This window comes from Camelus ferus, chromosome 1, assembly GCF_009834535.1.
Source record: "Camelus ferus isolate YT-003-E chromosome 1, BCGSAC_Cfer_1.0, whole genome shotgun sequence".
NCBI classification, from domain to species: domain Eukaryota; kingdom Metazoa; phylum Chordata; class Mammalia; order Artiodactyla; family Camelidae; genus Camelus; species Camelus ferus.
Window position 1 is genome coordinate 86,900,577 of NC_045696.1, and position 18,176 is coordinate 86,918,752.

The following is an 18,176-nucleotide window of genomic DNA, read 5'->3' on the forward strand; positions in this document are numbered from 1 at the left end:
GGCAATCTACAGATTCAATGCAATCCCTGTAAAATTACCAATGGCATTTTTCAGAGAACTAGAACAAAAATATTTTAACTTGTATGGAAACACAAAAGATCCTGACTAGCTAAAAAAATCTTGAGAAAGAAGAACAGAGCTAGAGGAAACACTCCCTGACTTAAGACTATACTACAGAGCTACAGTAATCAAAACAGTATTTTACTGGCACAAAAACAGACACATAGATCAACAGATCAGACACATAGATCAACAGAACAGAAGTAAACCCACACACTTGTGGTCAATTACTCCATGACAGAGGAAGCAACAATATACAATGGAAAAAAGGTATTTTCTTCAATAAATGGTGCTGGGAAAACTGGACAGCTACTTGTAAAAGAATGAAATTATTTTTTATTGTTTTCATTTTTTTCATTTCATTCAAAAGAATAAAATCTAACACTATATATATATATATATGTATATATGTATATATATATATATGTTTTTGTTAACATATATATATGTTTTTGTTAACATATATATATGTTTTTGTTAACATCATTTTGTCCTGGATAATTATTACTCAGGTGTTGTTTTTTAATAAATCATTCAGCTGTACAATATTTGTGAGCTTTTCTATATGTCTTATGTTATTAATAAAATTCTATTTAGAAAAAGAAACACAAAAGCCACACTGAGTTAGTTATAAATGTGACCAAAATTTTAGCTGTTTAAATGGTTTTTAATCATTATTATTTTTTGTGTGTGTGTCTGGAGAAAATAATTCATGTTTGGAAGACTTCTGGAGTGACTTCCTGAATTTCATTGTGTGTCTGCTCACCAGTGAAAGAACCAAAATTGGTAAAAACTATAAAAACAAAGCATTTAAAGTCTCTGGAATTTGTTCTGAGGATATACAACATAAGAAGAAATTATTGCAGAAAATCTTCCAAATTTCCATAAGAATAGTGATAGTCCATATGGCACTTGAGCCATATCCAACTCTACTCCATCCCATCCCCCATGCCCAAGCACATCAACTCAGCATGGCAGAAGGTCCAGATCAGATGAAAGTGGCCACCAAGTCAGTGCACCCTCTTCCCATGTTTCAAGTAAAGGGCTACAGTATCTTCCCAGAGCGACAGGCACTGAGCATTTATCATCTGCTCCAGCTCATGCTGAAGACGCTCTATTCCATGCAAAAACAGCTAAAGCTAAGATACCTGGGATTCTCTTTCTCCACCCAGCCCACAGACATAGATAATTGTCCTACCAGAGTCATTCCACGTTACTAGAGAGTAATGAAGCTGTCCTAAGGAAACTGACTGTAGTTAGAACAGAGTTTGTGGAAGTTCACTGCATTAAGTTAAAGAATTAAGAGAACTTTAAATGAAGATATGATGGTAAGCAATTAGCCACCAGAGAAATGCAAATAAAAACCACAAACAGATACTCCTTCACACCCACTAAAATTAAAAAGTCAGTTAATAACAAGTGTTAATGAGAACATGAAGACTTCAAAACCCTCATATACTGCTGAAAGAAATGCAAAATTGTGCATTTGCTTTAGAAAAGAGTCTGGCAGTTTCCCTAAATTTAAACACAGAGTTATCTTAAGACCCAGAAATTCCTCTCCTAGGTGTATGACCAAGAGAATGGAAAACAAAAATCCCCACAAAAACATGTACACAAACATCTACAGAAACATTATTTATAATAGCCAAAAATGTAGAATCAACCTGAATATTTATCACCTTATGAATGGATAAATAAAATGTGGTATATTCATAAAATGGAATACTATTTGGCCATAAAAATAATAAAGTACTGATACAAGTTTCTACTTTGTTGAAACCTGAAACATTATGTTAAGTGAAAGAAGTTAGTCCCACTATACACATATCATATCAGTGTGTTAATGCCCAGAATAGGTAAATCTATAGAGGCAGAAAGCAGATTAATCACTTCCTAGGGCCACAAGGGTTGGAGAGAAATGAGGGTGTGAATGAGTCTTAGTGGCTAAGGATCTTTTTGAACTTGGGGAGAATGAAACATTCTAAAACTGACTGTGGTAATAGTATTGTGCAATTCTTCGAATGAACTTAAAAAGTGTGTACTTTAAATAGTTGAGCTTATGGCAGATTAATTATACCTCAATAAAGCTATTTAAATTCACCTTTTTATGCTAAAATTATTTTATAAATAATTACACTTTCTACCAACTATTTCTCTCCTATCATGTACTAGTAACTTTACACAGTATCTTAAAAGCACATAATAACCAGGTAAAATAGATATCTTTATGACAGTTTGGCAGAAGAAGAATTAAGCCCAGAGAATACAATTTCTCAGAATCACATGTCTTCTGTGGTATAAAATTTGAATTATGAATTTAGAACTATCCATGCTAACAACTTTTGTTTTAGTACACTAAGCTAACTCTCCTATAATTTATTTTGAAGAACATGAATAAACAACTGCATAAATCCTGCTTAATAAAACATTATATTTTTATTCATTCTTTCATTCAATTGCTCAATAAATATTTACTGAATTCCTACTACTGTATGTTTGAAATATTGTGAGAATTACCAATATGTGACACAAAGTAAGCAAATGCTGTTGGAAAAACAGTCCCAGTAGGCAATGCTTGATGCATAGTTACTACAGTCAATGTGTATAAAACACAGTATCTACAAAGTGCAATAAAGAGAAGCACAAGGTGTGCCTATATTGCCAAGTGAAAAACAATAAATTGCAGAAACACACATGTAGTAGAAAGCCAATTCCCTATAAATGGAAACTACATGTTGATATGTATGTATATGTATATACTACATATGTGTGTGTGTGGTGTGTGTGTGTGTGTGTGTGCGTGCGTGCGTGGTGGGTATATCAACATGCATATGTGTGAGCATGTCAGGAAGGATAAACAGTACACTGTCAACAGTGTTACTCAAAGCATGATGAATGTTAGGGGTAAGTGCTTTTAGATTTTCTTTTAAACACTTCTATATTGTTTTATTTTTTAAAAAAAATTAATTTTGTATACTTATAATTAACACACATTTAAATAAAATAAAAGAGAAAGTTTGTTTATTTATACTTGGATTTAAAGCCTGAACAGGAACTTCCCTTTTGTTAAATAGACTCTTCCTTGAGAACAAATATTAAGTCAATATGATTGAACTGTGTATCTCCAGCTCTTGACACATGGAATACCACAATATGCACTTGATAAATAATTTTAGAATACATGAAAAGCTTCAAAAGTGACCCTCAGGGCTTTTACTGGAAACTGTCAATACAAACCACCACTGAAGACCACCAATAAGAGCATAAAACGGTACATTTCCTATTGTAGAGTCACTGTTGCTCAGCAGCCTCCAGCTAGCTCTTCAGTACTAATATGAACTAGTTGTTGAGGGAAGCACAAAAGCTATCAATATTGCCACTGAAGATCACTGAAGGAAACTTCACTGGATTAGATACTTAAAAAGATGGGGTAGCAATATCAGTGACCTATAGAAATCTTGATATATACTTTATCTTTCAGATTATCTGTATGAAACTTGATCCCGTCTGAAAAAGATAGTTGTAATATATTATATTACATATATTAATAATAAATTATTTTCTAATGAAACATTTTTTCTTCTCTTCCTTTTTTTCTTTTCCCTCTGTCCTCTCTACCTTCCTTTCTCTCTTTCTCCCTTTCTTTATTTCTTTCTTATGACAGTTCTCTGAAAAATTCAAAATCTGTTATTCACCATGATTGACTTTCCATTAACTGTTCTGACTGCTTTATTGAAGAAAATTCATGATGAAGGGAAAATATTCATGTGAGTTGATAAAAAAAGTACTTGCCAGATTGTAAGAAGTTTTATATACAACAGAGTAAAATATGATTTAATTAGAAACAAAAAGTCTGTTTCCTAGGACTGCAGTAAAGTAAACTTTTGAATTTAGGGGCCAGATGGTTGTCTAAAATAGAGCATATTTTAGATTCTTTGGTAGCAGCAAAGTAGACTTAAATCAACTGGATGAGAGGTTCACTTTAATCAGGTCAACCAACAGTTGTTACATCAAAGCTGATTGAAATTCAGAAAGTCAGTGAAATAAAAAAAGTAATTCCCACATTCCAACCTTCTACTGAGATAAAGCATTTCTCAGTTGTTTCCCATTTCTCTGTTTAAAATTTGCTCATGTCATGGAAATTTACTCAATGTTTCACAGAAGTAGCAATTTAAATACAAATAATCAAACAAATAAACCTGAAAGAGATAATTAACAAATCAAATTTATTCGAAGCCATGATGGTACTCAGAATATTTACATGTTATCAAAACTAACTCTACTTTAATCATTTCTCTTTATTTAATGATTTTGAAATATACTTTATATCAGTATTAGAGGAGTCAACATTAAATAAGTAAAAAAGAAACAAAGAGTTTAACTTCAAAATCATTCTGAAAACACACTAGAATTCTTAAACTATTTCTTATTACAGACTTTGAAGTTGGAATATTAGCAATTGCCTTAATTTCCCTGATCTTGAGTTTATACATATGACACTGGCAATGTGACCAAATAATTGTTGAAAATGTTCATTTGACTATTTCCTCACTGTCAGTTATCATACCAGGTAAAAAATAAAATATTCATACATTTGATCATTCACTCAGCAGATAAGTATTGAGCATCTACATGTGAAATAAACTCTTTGAGAGGTGAGGATGCAGAGAAAACAAAGATATGAAGTCCCTTTTCTCAAGGCACTTGTATTTGATTGTGACTAAAAAGGCAGAAAATAAATGTATCAAGAAATGTGTGAGTAATAAGTTGTCAAAAGAAAATAATGCAATGGACCAGAGAGTTTGAGCAAGCTTTCTCCGTTGAAAAAGAGAGTTAAAAAGTGAAGGAGACAAATTTTTAACAAGGTTGCCTTGGAGGTGGCATGAAAGAATTGGCTTTCATATAATTGATGATACCTTTTATTTCTTTAAATTACTCAATTTTGTTTTAAAGATTTGAACGCTATTTTTTAAAACATTGAATGGAATAATAGATATTTGTGTATGAGAGAAAGTTTTGAAAATGCAAGAGAAGTAATATAATCAATATATTAACTTTTGAGTAGAAAAGGAACACTATCCGTTACAACAGGATTCTGAGAGTAAAATGTGAATGAATATACTGGTAAATTTCTCAATGTTTATTTAATTATGGTTGTGAATTCAGAAGGATGGTTATCCGCTGGAACTAAAAGGTAGTAAGATTAGGAGGATGATGTACATGGAGAAATTAGATCCTGGAGAATATGGGAGACAATAACTAGGAAAATGAGAAAATACTGAGAGGAGGATAATTTGCACTGGAGAACTTGAATTTAGTGCATCATTAATTAATCAATTGACCTATCAGTCAGTGACTTCCTCCTCCCCTCCACTTTGCTGATCTTCCCTCCTAGAAGAAATAATTCTATCTATAGAGCAAGGCTGAAAGATTTCTGAGATATACTTTTGAAATTTTAGTTAAGTAATATATATATTTAATTTTATTACATGTTACACATAATAAATAACATATACCATATATATGGCATATACTCATGTGTGTGTCAAAGGCTTTTACTATAAGGAAGCTACTTCACATTAACTTCTTTGTTTTTTGGGGGGGGTTCATTAGGTCTATTTATTTATTTATTATTAGTTTGTTTTTTAATGGAGGTACTGGGAATTGAACCCAGGACCTTGTCCATGCTAACCATGCCTTCTACCATTTGAACTATACCCTTCACACCCATATCAATTTTTTAAAATATATGTTATATTTTTAAAAATTTGCTTTAAGTATATTTTGCTAATAGGTTGAAAAAATCTACAAATCAAGTGTAGCTTAGGAGCATAATGATTTATCAACAGACTGACCTTTCAGATTTTTTCAATATATAATCACACTACTGTATTTTTTCTAGTAATAAAATTGTTACTTTATTATTTTTCTTTTTCTTTAATGTTTTATTTCTTACTACCTTAGACAATTTTCTCTTGATTATGAGAAGTGAATGGCATTTGCACATCCTTTCTATGAAAAAAAGATCAAAATAAAGGTAAGGACACACGTTTCTAATTCTAAAATATATGCTATTAGTTTTTCCTTAGATTTATATAAGCTTTTTGAAAATATTCTCCCCTAAAGGTCAGAATCCCCATAGGTCAATACAATGGACGATGGACAATGGACAATGGACAAGATACAACTTGCTACAAAGACAGTTGGGAATTTGGTGGCCTGGCATGGTCTACGAATAAAAAGATTTTATATTTGTATCCTAATTAACATTCTATCCTTAAGTCTTATATATTTTTTGACAGGACTGTATAGTTTGGGGACATTTAATTAAATTATTTGTAAAATCAAACTACAGTTAAGTTTAACTTAAATAGCAGTATAAAAGAGTATTATATAATATTTAGCAATTCTAGAGGAATAAAAATAGCAGTCATTTGTAAACGTCAGATATATCCTGTACATGTTTTCGGGAGAGGATTTTTCGGTAATTTTTAAACCATACTCTTAAAACAGTGATATGCATTTTAATACTTTTTGCCCTTTGTTTAATGAGGTTAAATATAGCAAATAATGTTACAGACCTTTTTTTTTTTTTTTTAATTCTAAGAAAGTAATGACAGAGACCGGTAGTTTCCCTCAATATCCACTCTCCCCCTAGTAAGGGATATCTGAGTTTCACTGTGCTTAGTGCTACGTAACTAGCAAGAACATTTTACAGCCCCTCTTGCAGCAAGAACTTAATATGGAATTCAGTCTTGTTCAGTGGGATGTGAAGGAAAATTATATGTACAACTTATTAATCATATCCTTCATGGGAAGCTGTTTTCCTTTTTCCTCTTCCCTCCATCCTAAGAGCTGGTATGGAGAAAGGGTGTAATGAGCCAGCACTGGCTGTGCAGATGAGGATGATGAAGCAGGAAGGGAGAAGGAGCCTGTGCACTTGTATGACCTTCAGTAGCTGAGGTGCCCTGACCCATAAACCCCTATCAGCTTAGACTTCCTTGTGCTTGAGAAAATGAATCTTTTATCCTGATTAAGACACAGTTATTTGCTCTCTAGTAAAGCAATTAAATAAATATCCCAGCTAATAAAGAACGTGAATTTTAAAAATCTACAAACATGAGATCTGCAGCTCTGTTTAAATATTGTAGCTTTATACCCTATTACTGAAGAATATATTTTGTTAAAAATAAATAATATTTTATTAAAATGGATCACACAATAGGATTGAGGTGGGAAGCCCCATAAAAAAGACTGGCAGGACCCCCAGGCAGGGCCACTACTCTCCTGCCAGCACCATCTGGTTCCCTGGCCCAGAAGCTTTATCTCACTTTTTGCCTCTGAAACAGCTAACTTCTAGGAAAGTGGAACTTACCCGTAAAATTCTATTGGTTCCCTGAGCTAACTCCTGATTGGTCCATTTGTAGTGCTTCATTTGCATGGAGCTCACTCCTAATTGGTATCTCTCTCACTCCTGATTGGTTATTTCTCTCCCTCATGATTGGTCCATTTCTACAAAGCTTGTTCCTAATTAGTCAACTTTTGTTATACCTTATTTGTATATGATGTTGCAAAATGTAAACTGGCAGTCTATAAAAGCCCATATAAACCTACAGACAGGGGTCCAGAGCTTGGAGTGTTAACTCCTCTGGGCCCACTGGCATAATAAACCTGAGTTCTCCAACTCTCAGAATGCTGCTTGGTCTCTCGCCTGGATCCAGGTTGCTATTGCAACTGAGATGTAACACTGAGCTATAACACACTTTTCTGCCACAGGATAACAGTGTTCCCCTTTACATAAACATTGATGTTCAGATGATTTGATGCTTTATTTTTTAAACACCTAAATAAATATGGTCTTAAATCTATCATTTTTCTTTTGGTAACATTAGAGGTAGATATATAAAGCTTACTTCTGAAATACCTTTCATCTGCCCAAGCTCCAGAACTGGAACCCAGGGCATTCTCTCCCATCACTCTCTCTTATATGGCTGCACTCACAATCATGCACAGCACTCAGGCATGAATAGTTAAGAATGTCAGGCAAGCCAACACTCCAATGCTTATTTCTATGGGATTAGGGATCAGTTTCTGAGGTCTCTTACCACTCCTTTCCACTTCCCATTTCAAGCAATTTATTGTTACTATACCACATGCAAGTAAATCCAAGCAGTTATCCTGGTCTCTTAGACAGGGACGGAGGAACACTGATGAATTCCATGGGAAACCAAGGGAGACAGGTTGAGTTTATTTCTCTAAGAATGAAACTGATCTCTTTAAAAATAAGATAATTCTGAAGACAAACCTTGAAATGCACTGTCAAAGCTACAAGATTGAAGAAAATCAGAGGTTATAGATTATTCATTAATAATTTAGACAATCCTTTTTGCCCAAATGTTAAGGCATAGAAATAACATATATACATTCTTTCATCTTTGATTTCTATGTTAGAAACAACAAACTTTAAAGGAATAACAACTAACACGGGCCTGTTATATTATTTGTGCTTTACTGTGTTATATTATTCTGTCTGAAGGGGATCCCAGAAACAATTGTCTGGGACAGAATTCTCAAATTTTGTTCTCAGTGTTCTAAGACTCCAATAAGAAGGGGGATGGAAGGTAAGAGCAGGTGGTGGAGAAATAACTGGCCTCTAGTAATAATTAGTCATATGAAGTAACATTCATAATTACAGCTTCAAATGATGAGGAACATCTGCTTTATAAATATATTTAATTTGAAGAAAAGACTTGAGTTTTGACTGAATAAAAAACATTTAGGACATTTCAAATATTGAAATTTTAAATGATTCAGCTTCCTTATCATTTATTTTCTTTATAATTTTGGAATCAGGAAAGATAAAATCAATTAAAATTTCACCCTATGTTTAAATTTGGTTGTCCTCTCTGAGTCCTCCAAACATAATATACATAACATCTTTATCACAGTAAATAAAAAACCTTCTTGTAATAGTTTGTTTCTCCTATCAGCTAAGAGGTCTAATATAGTCAGGATCAAATTTTGGAATCATGTTAGAATTTGCAGTCTTTAACACAGTGGCTGCCACATATTAGGTGCTAAATCATTGTTAATGGAGTACCTAAATTAATTAAAGTATCCAGTACATATAATTTTCAGATTAATATTAGAAGTGCCTCCACATATGTACATAACAGAGCTGAGTTTCTATCTCAAATGAGCTCTGCATAAAAAGGAGAGAGAAATGTCCACTGAACATGTTGGAAACTACATGGAAGTCTTCTAAAATTGAAGCCATTGGCCCAGAGAACATAGGATTCTCTTTAGGGAGATAAGGGCAGGAAGGGACTCTTAGATAAGACAATCATCTTATAGAACAATCATCTTCCATGACAACATGATACAGAAATCATTTTCCAGGATGATGTATTCCTTACCATTCAGCAAATGAAGAAGCAAATCTGGAAATTCTAGGGACCTACTTAGCAAGATAGGGGAGATTCCAGTTTCTCAAATAAAGCAAAGTAATTAGGAAAGATTCCAGCTTTTCAGTTAAAGCAATTTGAAATCAGCTTATTTGCTCCAAGAAGTTGTCAATTTTCTACTGCCAAAAAAGAAATAGCAGACTGGATGCTGTAGAGAGTTTATAGAAGCCTTGTGAGGCACGATGCCTTATTCAATTACAGCATCAGCAGCTCAACTTAAATATGATCATTTATAATAGCCTATATTACTTGTTCCATAATATTCTAGTACTTAAGGAGCTCATCTAAAACTTTACCCTAAAAGTTACAATAAATTGTCTTTACTATTTCCTCTTGTGTTTTATTTTTCCACCTGTCTTTTTCTAGTCACTTATTACAGATCACTTATTACACTTATTTTCACAATTCGAGTCTGAAAGATACGTAAGACACAGTTCTTGTAAGTTAAATTGTCACAATTACCATTATATAAAATATATTTTGACAAACAAATTCTGGTGGCTGTTATTTGCCATGAGATTTTACCACAGTCAAAACACGTTGGTTTATTTGTATCACTAAATCACTAGATGATTCCAGACTAATAGAAATGAGCATTATGTATTACGTCATTGAACTTAGATATGTTGAGGTCGTTAAGATGGTATGTATCTGTAGTCAATAAACTATTTCACTTCAGAATATTGAACTCTGTACTAATTGTCTTGTAACTAAGTAGTTTGTATGTCTAATAAAAATCTACAAAATATTACTTATAAGCTAACATTTCACATTTGATGAATTATACTACTTTCTGTTGTCACAAGCACGTATATCAACAGTGTACAATGGACAATGTATATAAGCAATGTAATCTTTGCTTTTCCATATATGTTAAAGGCTATTAAAAACCAACATGATATAGATTCTGGCAAAAACAATAACAGTAGTATAATGAAAATATCAGTCTTTGAAATAAAGCTTGAGGTAATTTCTGAGCTTAGACTTAATTTCTCTCAGTCTCATGTACCTCATTTGTAAAATAGAGACAACGATGCTTTCATCATAGGGTTGTTGTAAAAATTACCAAAAATAAATTACTTTTATTGCTTATCACTTCACAGGCCCTCCATGAGTGACGGCACAGTTTTCCTCCTTGGCATTTACTTCTAGTAAAATAAGGTGAACTTACATAAGGAATTATCTAAGAATGAAGATTAGAGACTTTTTAATTCATATTATCAACTAGGAAAGAATCTCAACTGAGAATTCTACAAGAAAGAGAGTTCACCAGGTATTCAATGTGACCCTGATAACATTACCTGCACTGGGGATATAGTAAGAAACCAGGAAGACAAAGTTCATCTTCTAAAAGAGATTCTGTTATATTAAAGAGGGGATAAACAACTAACAAGTAAATAAGCAATGATAATTTCATGTAAATATAACTATAACAAGAAAAATAAAAAGAGCATTTGTATAGAGAGTGATTCTGAGGAATGGGACATAAATTACTTTGGAAAGAATTTCATGGAGGACATTTAAGATGTGATGTTTTCATCTAAAATCTAAATGATGAGAAAACTGCTATGTAATAATATGGAAGGAAACAATTCCAGGCAAAGAGAGAAGCAATTTGCAATTCCTTAATATAAGAATGAACATTGTTTTAAAATGAAAACAAAATAGCTCCACATGGCTGGTGTGCAATGAAGGATAACTTCAAAGATCTGGCAGGAGCTATATCATATACAGCTTATAGTCAATGATGAGGAGTTGGGTTTTGTTCTAAGTAAATGGGATATGATTTTTTAACATGTTAAAAATAATATTCTAGCTATTTGTAGAAAATGAAGGGCAAGTGAAAAAAAAGAGTAAATTAGAAGGTTGATTCATAGCTCCTGGGAAGCAAATCCATTTCAAAACAAAACCATTGGTATCAAAGTATACTCAAAATATTAATGCTAAATGTAAAAACCAAGATCTATATACAGAGATTAATAATAAATATGAAATATATCTACTGCAAAACACCTCAATAAATCAATCAGTGGGCAATATAAATAAAAAAAAAATCCACAGGAAAACAACATGAAAAAAATAAAAAAGCTTCTCTTAATATTACATAGATGAAGAGAGAATAACTGGGATACTTTGGGTAATGTGATTGTGGGAAGATGGCCATGAGGCATTGATTTCAACTGGGAACTAAGCAATTATAAGAAGCCAGTGATGGAAATGTTTTCCAGAACAGTTCACAGGCACAATGATCTAGATGCCCAGAAAGAGTCAGGTAACAGTCATATGATGATGGGGAAAAATGCCAGGACTTGTGATCTGCATTATAAATCCCTAAAAAAGAAAGTTTAGTTCATGTCTGGACATCAGGAAATTGATGTCATTTATCAACCACAGTTGTTATGAAGAGGGCTATTAACATAACTGATGTTATTTTTGCAGGAACGTGATGAATTACAAAAACAGAAGCTGAAGTCCAGCAACATCCATTCTCTTGGACTATAAATATTTGTTTTCATCTTGATGTAGGTTATATAAAGTCATTTCAAAATGTATTATCTTATCATGTTTTGTCAAATTATAACATTTAAATAAGAAATACATATTTTGATGGTGTGGCCTCACATTGAAAATAAAAGGTAGCTAACTATAACTGAGTTCTTTACATGTTTCTACTTTTCTCCAAATGCACAAAAAATCTTTTAACAATTCCCAATTTTACCTTTCAAAATTTGTTGTCTTTTTTTAAAATTAAGAGCATCCTTAGGTTTGTTTTATGGTCAAATACATAAATGCTCATGAACTTTTCATAATGTATCAAAAATAAACAGATACAATTTGAAAATAATACAGTTGAAATTCAAATTATTCAACATGCAAATAATGAATGTCTGTTCAGAACCTTCCTCTTGCCAGCCTGAGCCAGGAGCATGAGTTAGAGCTGCAATCAGGTTGGACTCCATCCTGCCCTCATTTGTGTTATAATTCTGTGTAATCAGTTTGTTGTAGTTTTCCAAAAGTAAAATTGCACTATAGAAGCTTATAGAGTCATAGTTTGATGGGTTCATCAAGTCTGTTTTGGTGTCAGAACCTGAAGGAAGGAGCCACCTTCAGGTTAATTGTCATGGCTTCTCACCCATCTTTCAAAATCTTTTATCTTTTATTGTTGTGTGTGGGGAGGTGGAAGGGCAGAAGGCAGTAGGAGAATTAATTCTGAAACTTACAAAAGCAACTAAATAAAAGTTTCAAGTTTTCTTTGAAACACCATTTAGTAAAGAGAAAACTGGGCAAAATCCTCAGTCATCAAAATCTTTATCTATATGACCCAGAGCTTTTGGACTGATCTCTGCTAAAGAATTATGTGTTTGTAAGAATATGGACCATGTGTGAACATACAGATTACAACACAGTTTACCTTCGGAGATTTATATACACATACACACACACACACACACATATTTATATAAAACCTAATGTAATATATTTATATATTTGATATATATATATATAAAACCTAAGATAATACATATATGTTTATTTACTTATATTGGCTATATGTATATATTTATAACCAATGATAATGTCCAAGAAAGTCTCTTGCTGAAAACATTAAAAGTTAAAGATGTAACTAAATAAACACTTTCCGTAATTTTTTTTAATGAAGGGGTTCAGAATACAGAGATACAGAGAATGAAGGAGAGGATGAGAAGGAGTTGTACCGTATGCAATCAAAATATGGATGATTCCTAGTTCATTTTCCATTGTGAAATTTCACAGAAAACGAAGCTTCCCTTTTTACTGGTATACTTCCAGGTTTAGCTATAGCTACTTTCAACACATCCTAGCACCTGTGCCTTTTCTTTTTTCAAGGCATTCAACAAATCAAGATTTGCAGATACTATATATTGTGTGTACACACACACACACACACACACACACACACACACAGAACCATTGAGAGTTGATGAGACTTCCCATGACACTTCCCATTTTTCCTCTCTTCACCAGGTATATTGAAGCAATTTGGAGTAAAAGTTGCTCATAAGTGCCACTCAGAGAATATCTGAGCACCTACTATTATTCTTGGCTAAAGGTTAAATAGAATTTGAGGGTGAAGCAACCCATTAAAAATGAAAGAATTTTTATTTTGGATTTTGAAATTTAGCCCCAAATCCTGAAGTATGATTCACCTATTATAAAATGAATTGTAAATATCCTTCTCTATAAAACAACTTCATTTGAAATTCATTAAAGATATCATCATGTTAAGTTATTATTGGCACAGAAATCATGAGTAAGGATGGTTTGAGTATTTTACAAATAATATTAAATAATCATAACCCCTGAGGTTAACCAAATTCCTTATCATCATATAGGACTTTCAACTCAACACTGACTTCACGACCATGGTCCTTAGTTAGTCAATTTAACATACATCTAGAACAAAGTTTCAGAGCCTCTCTCTTGCACTTAATAACTACTTTTCAGTCTTCATGAAGACACAGGGGAAGTCTTGCTCCTTTCTGCCCTGTACCCTTAAATCTATTTGACCTTGACTACAAAGCAACTGCTGCAAACAGTCCAATCTTCTATTTAACATTTTTACCTTCTGTAAGGTATTTATAAGATATATAACTAATACATAGTTCCAGGTCCTTTTGAAGATATCTAAAAAATAAAAGTTATCTTTTTCCACTTTTTATTTAAAACAACAGCAACAACAAAGCAGCACATGAAATCCACTCTTAAATATCCTTAAATGAAATAGTTTATTTTCAAAAAAAATAGCAAGATCTAATTTGTTTCCTAATATAAATGACATTCCTTTTTTTGCAACACTTGTTTAACCCCATGTCTTTTATTCTAAATTGTATTGTGCTTTTCTGTAAGTACCAAAAATGCCACTAGTGTCAGCAACAATTTGCCACTTAACAAAACTCCAAGTAACACTGGAGTATGCCACTTGTTAGTAATGCTATGTTTTATTTAGAGGAGATTAAAAGGAGGTGCCAAAATCCAATTATGAAGTAGCAGAATTTCAGCACCTAATTCCCAAGTGCTACTGTCAACATAAATTCACTGGCTGTGTTTCCATTAACTGTCTGTCAGGCACTGAAACTGTGACATAGCATCTCTTATGTGAATTCCGTGAACAAGTGACTTCATAAGCTCAGTTAGCTCCAGATGATTCTGTATAAAATTTCTGCTCATTAGTAAAAGGTGTCAACTTCTGTTATATGATCTCCTAGTTACAAAATCAACATAATTTTCTCACTTATCATGTGCACTTCCTACACATGAAAAATAATTGGAGGTCACATTTTTCTTAGCCTGCTCAATGGTGCCAGAAAAATTATATATAACATATTTTTTCGCTCCACGATATTACACATTGAGGATTTTTTATCGAAGCCAAGATACTCAAGTCAACTCAGAATCTTTATACTTATCCAGAGTCAGCTAAATTTCCTATTTCTACAACAATTACTCTAAATTTTAACACTCTTTTGAAGTCTGACTCTCTGTCATTGTCCCCTATAATCTCAAGTGATGACCTTATCTTGTACAATTCAGATCAAATAGAGGCTATCTGGCATCAACTGCCCAATTTTGCAACCATACACCTAAAAATGTTTCTGAAATAGTATCTATTGTTGCCTATGCCCTGACCTTGTCAGATGAAGAACAATAGTTTTTCCCTTCCAAGGCTAACCTGTTACCTTTGATCTATTTACAGCACTATTTGTTTTGCATTCTTAGGAAACATTCTCCAACACATACACCTCTGTGTTGAATATTTCTCTCTCTCAAAATTTCCAATGTAAATATTACATAATGGGACAAATAATATACAGCTGGCTGTGGAATACTTTATTATTAAATGCGAACTTAAGTATGTTTCATGACTTTACATTCCATAATGAAACATCATCATTCATGCTTCATAATTTAGAAAATAATGTAAATGCCTGAAAGATTTTCTAATCTACTATGCAAAAAAAGCAACTCCAAAATCATTAAACACATTTCAAAACCTGTCTCGTAGCCAGTAATTAAAATATACATTATATATATATATAATTTGATGCTTTAAGTCATTTTAACAGGAGTTGACTCCTTATTTTGTTTAATTATAACCCCTTAGAAAATGAGTTATCAAAATATGTGGTTCAACCCTATGTGATCTGCCACATTCCAAGCTTCATTACAAATACTTGTTTATAGGCATTCACTCTTTGGACCTTGAATTACACAGGCTTATAGTTGCCACAGCTCAAATAAACTGACAACTTCTTCCTTGGCCCCAGATCCATTAAAAGAGAAACTTTGTAATGTATTATGAGAAGATAATAAGGTAGACATTTTATAAACTAAGTCTGTCTTCATAGCAGTCCAGGCCACAGATAATTAAGCAGATCAGGTTCTATTAGTTCTTGCCTCTAGGATTTGTTTCCTCTGCCATAAATGTGATAACTGGACTGGTAACTGTAACTTGCTACCAAGTTCTTGTTGGTCAATCAGGAATTTTAAGACTTAGTTTTATCTTTTCTGATAAAACTCATTCATGAGAATAGAATCCCATTACCCAATTATAAATAATGAGAAAACCTACTCTATTTACCTTTTTGGGTCCCTCACTATAGTTTCTGGAATTTTTGCTATGAATTATTAAAATCTTGACATTTTATTCTCTTAACCCTTTGGATTCTATGCTCTGTCTATGAGCAAAACCCTTCTCTCAGGACCTCTAATCTAGAGTCTCACAACTCACTATTCATCCTACCCCTGATGGGGTTGTCTAATTTCAGTGTGATTCCCATGTTTCTTTCCATGTTACAATGGAGAACTGGCATTAGTCTAAATTCAAAACACTGGTTACTTACAAATATGCCTAAGTCACCTGTTCAAGAAAAATATTTTGCAGCAAGTGCTGGCCCTGAAAATTTGATAAACTGTTCAAATTAATGATATAAATAAGCACTACCAGATTGGTAATTTTATTTTTTAAAATTTATTTCCTTAGTTAAGGATATATTTATGACACCTCTCAAGAATAAAGGAAGTGCCTCAAGACTGTGAGACAGTTTACACAATTTCAAGTTTCTATCCCCACGGTCAACACACAGCTTATGGGAGCAGTTCAGGAAGAATAAAATATCAACTATTTCTATAAATTTTATTGTGTGGAATACTGTCTAAATATATTTAGTACTCAATGAATAAAAAGAACAAAAATGTTGTCCAGAGTAGCACTTTTATACTATTATTGTATAGGACATTATATAATAGTGTGACTGTGCCTAGTTAACAGATAACCCTCAGTAAATTGTCACTTTTTCAAATACAAATTGGAAACATCAAGTTAATCAAAGCTAAACAGATTTATTTACAGGAAGATATATCTAAGCCTTAAAAATGCTTAAGTGTATATGAATCTTCCAAAACAGAAAAACGTAAGAAGTTTTTTGTGTACTTTTTGCCCAAGAACTCTTTCTCTTTGAATACCTATTAATATTTCTGGGATCACTATTCTCAAACAATTGAGGAAATGGTGGTCTACTGAATATTTTCTCTCCAATGGATTAATAATATGGGTGTAAGTCAAAGTACTTGACCAATTAGCAAGGCCTAATTAGAGAGCAGAGTTTTTGGAACTCTTCTATACCCTAGAAATGAACCCTCTTGTTTTTAGTTCTTGAAGAGGTCCAGAGTGGGTCAGAAGTGAGAGGAGGAGGACAACTAGAGTTGCTGATGGCACTACGAGAGGGATGGGATTGAGAATTTACTATTTTCCAACCAATGTGGAGTTTTTCCATATTTTGTAAATGCATATGTCCTGATGGATGGCAATTGGCTGAAACTTGATCCTGAGTTTTCTGACCATCTACCTTGAAAAGGAAATATTTCAAAGTTTATGGGTAGACATAACTGATCCTCCTTGAAAAGGGAATAATCAACTAATTCCTGCCTCAAAAGGAAGTGACAGCTAGTGAGACATTTGTCTCCATGACACAAATGAATAACACTATATAAGCATCAATCCCAAAACCTCCCCTTTTCTCAGGAATTTGTAATGTGAAAATACACATACATTTTGTTTTATTTTCTGTTTTAGGATTTTATACAGGATACTATGTTTCATTTAGATATTATGCCTCCTTAATGTCCTCTGGTTTGTGACTGGTATCTTAGTCTTTAATTATTTTTCAAAACCTTGAGAGTTTTGAGGACTAAGAAGGATAATTAAGAGATATTTTGTAGAATGATTTCCAATTAGAGTTTTTCTGATAATGGGACACGGATCATAGGTTTTGGAAAGAATAAAACAGAGAAGAAATGCCCATCATATCATATCAAGGGAGGAAGGATGAACATATGACACCACTGGTGATGTTAATCTTGATCACTTAGTTAAGGTAGTATTTGCAGAGTTCTTAACTTGAAAATTACTACTTTCCTTTTTCATAACCTATCATTTTTATTATTATTTTCTTTTATGGACTGAGCTTTTGGTGTTGTATCTAAAAATTCATTGCCAAATCAAAGTCATATATATTTACTCTCATGTTTCATTCAGGCTATTTTATACCTGTATATTTTTCATTTAGGGCTATGAACTGTTTGAGTCAATTTTTGTATAATATGTGAAATTTG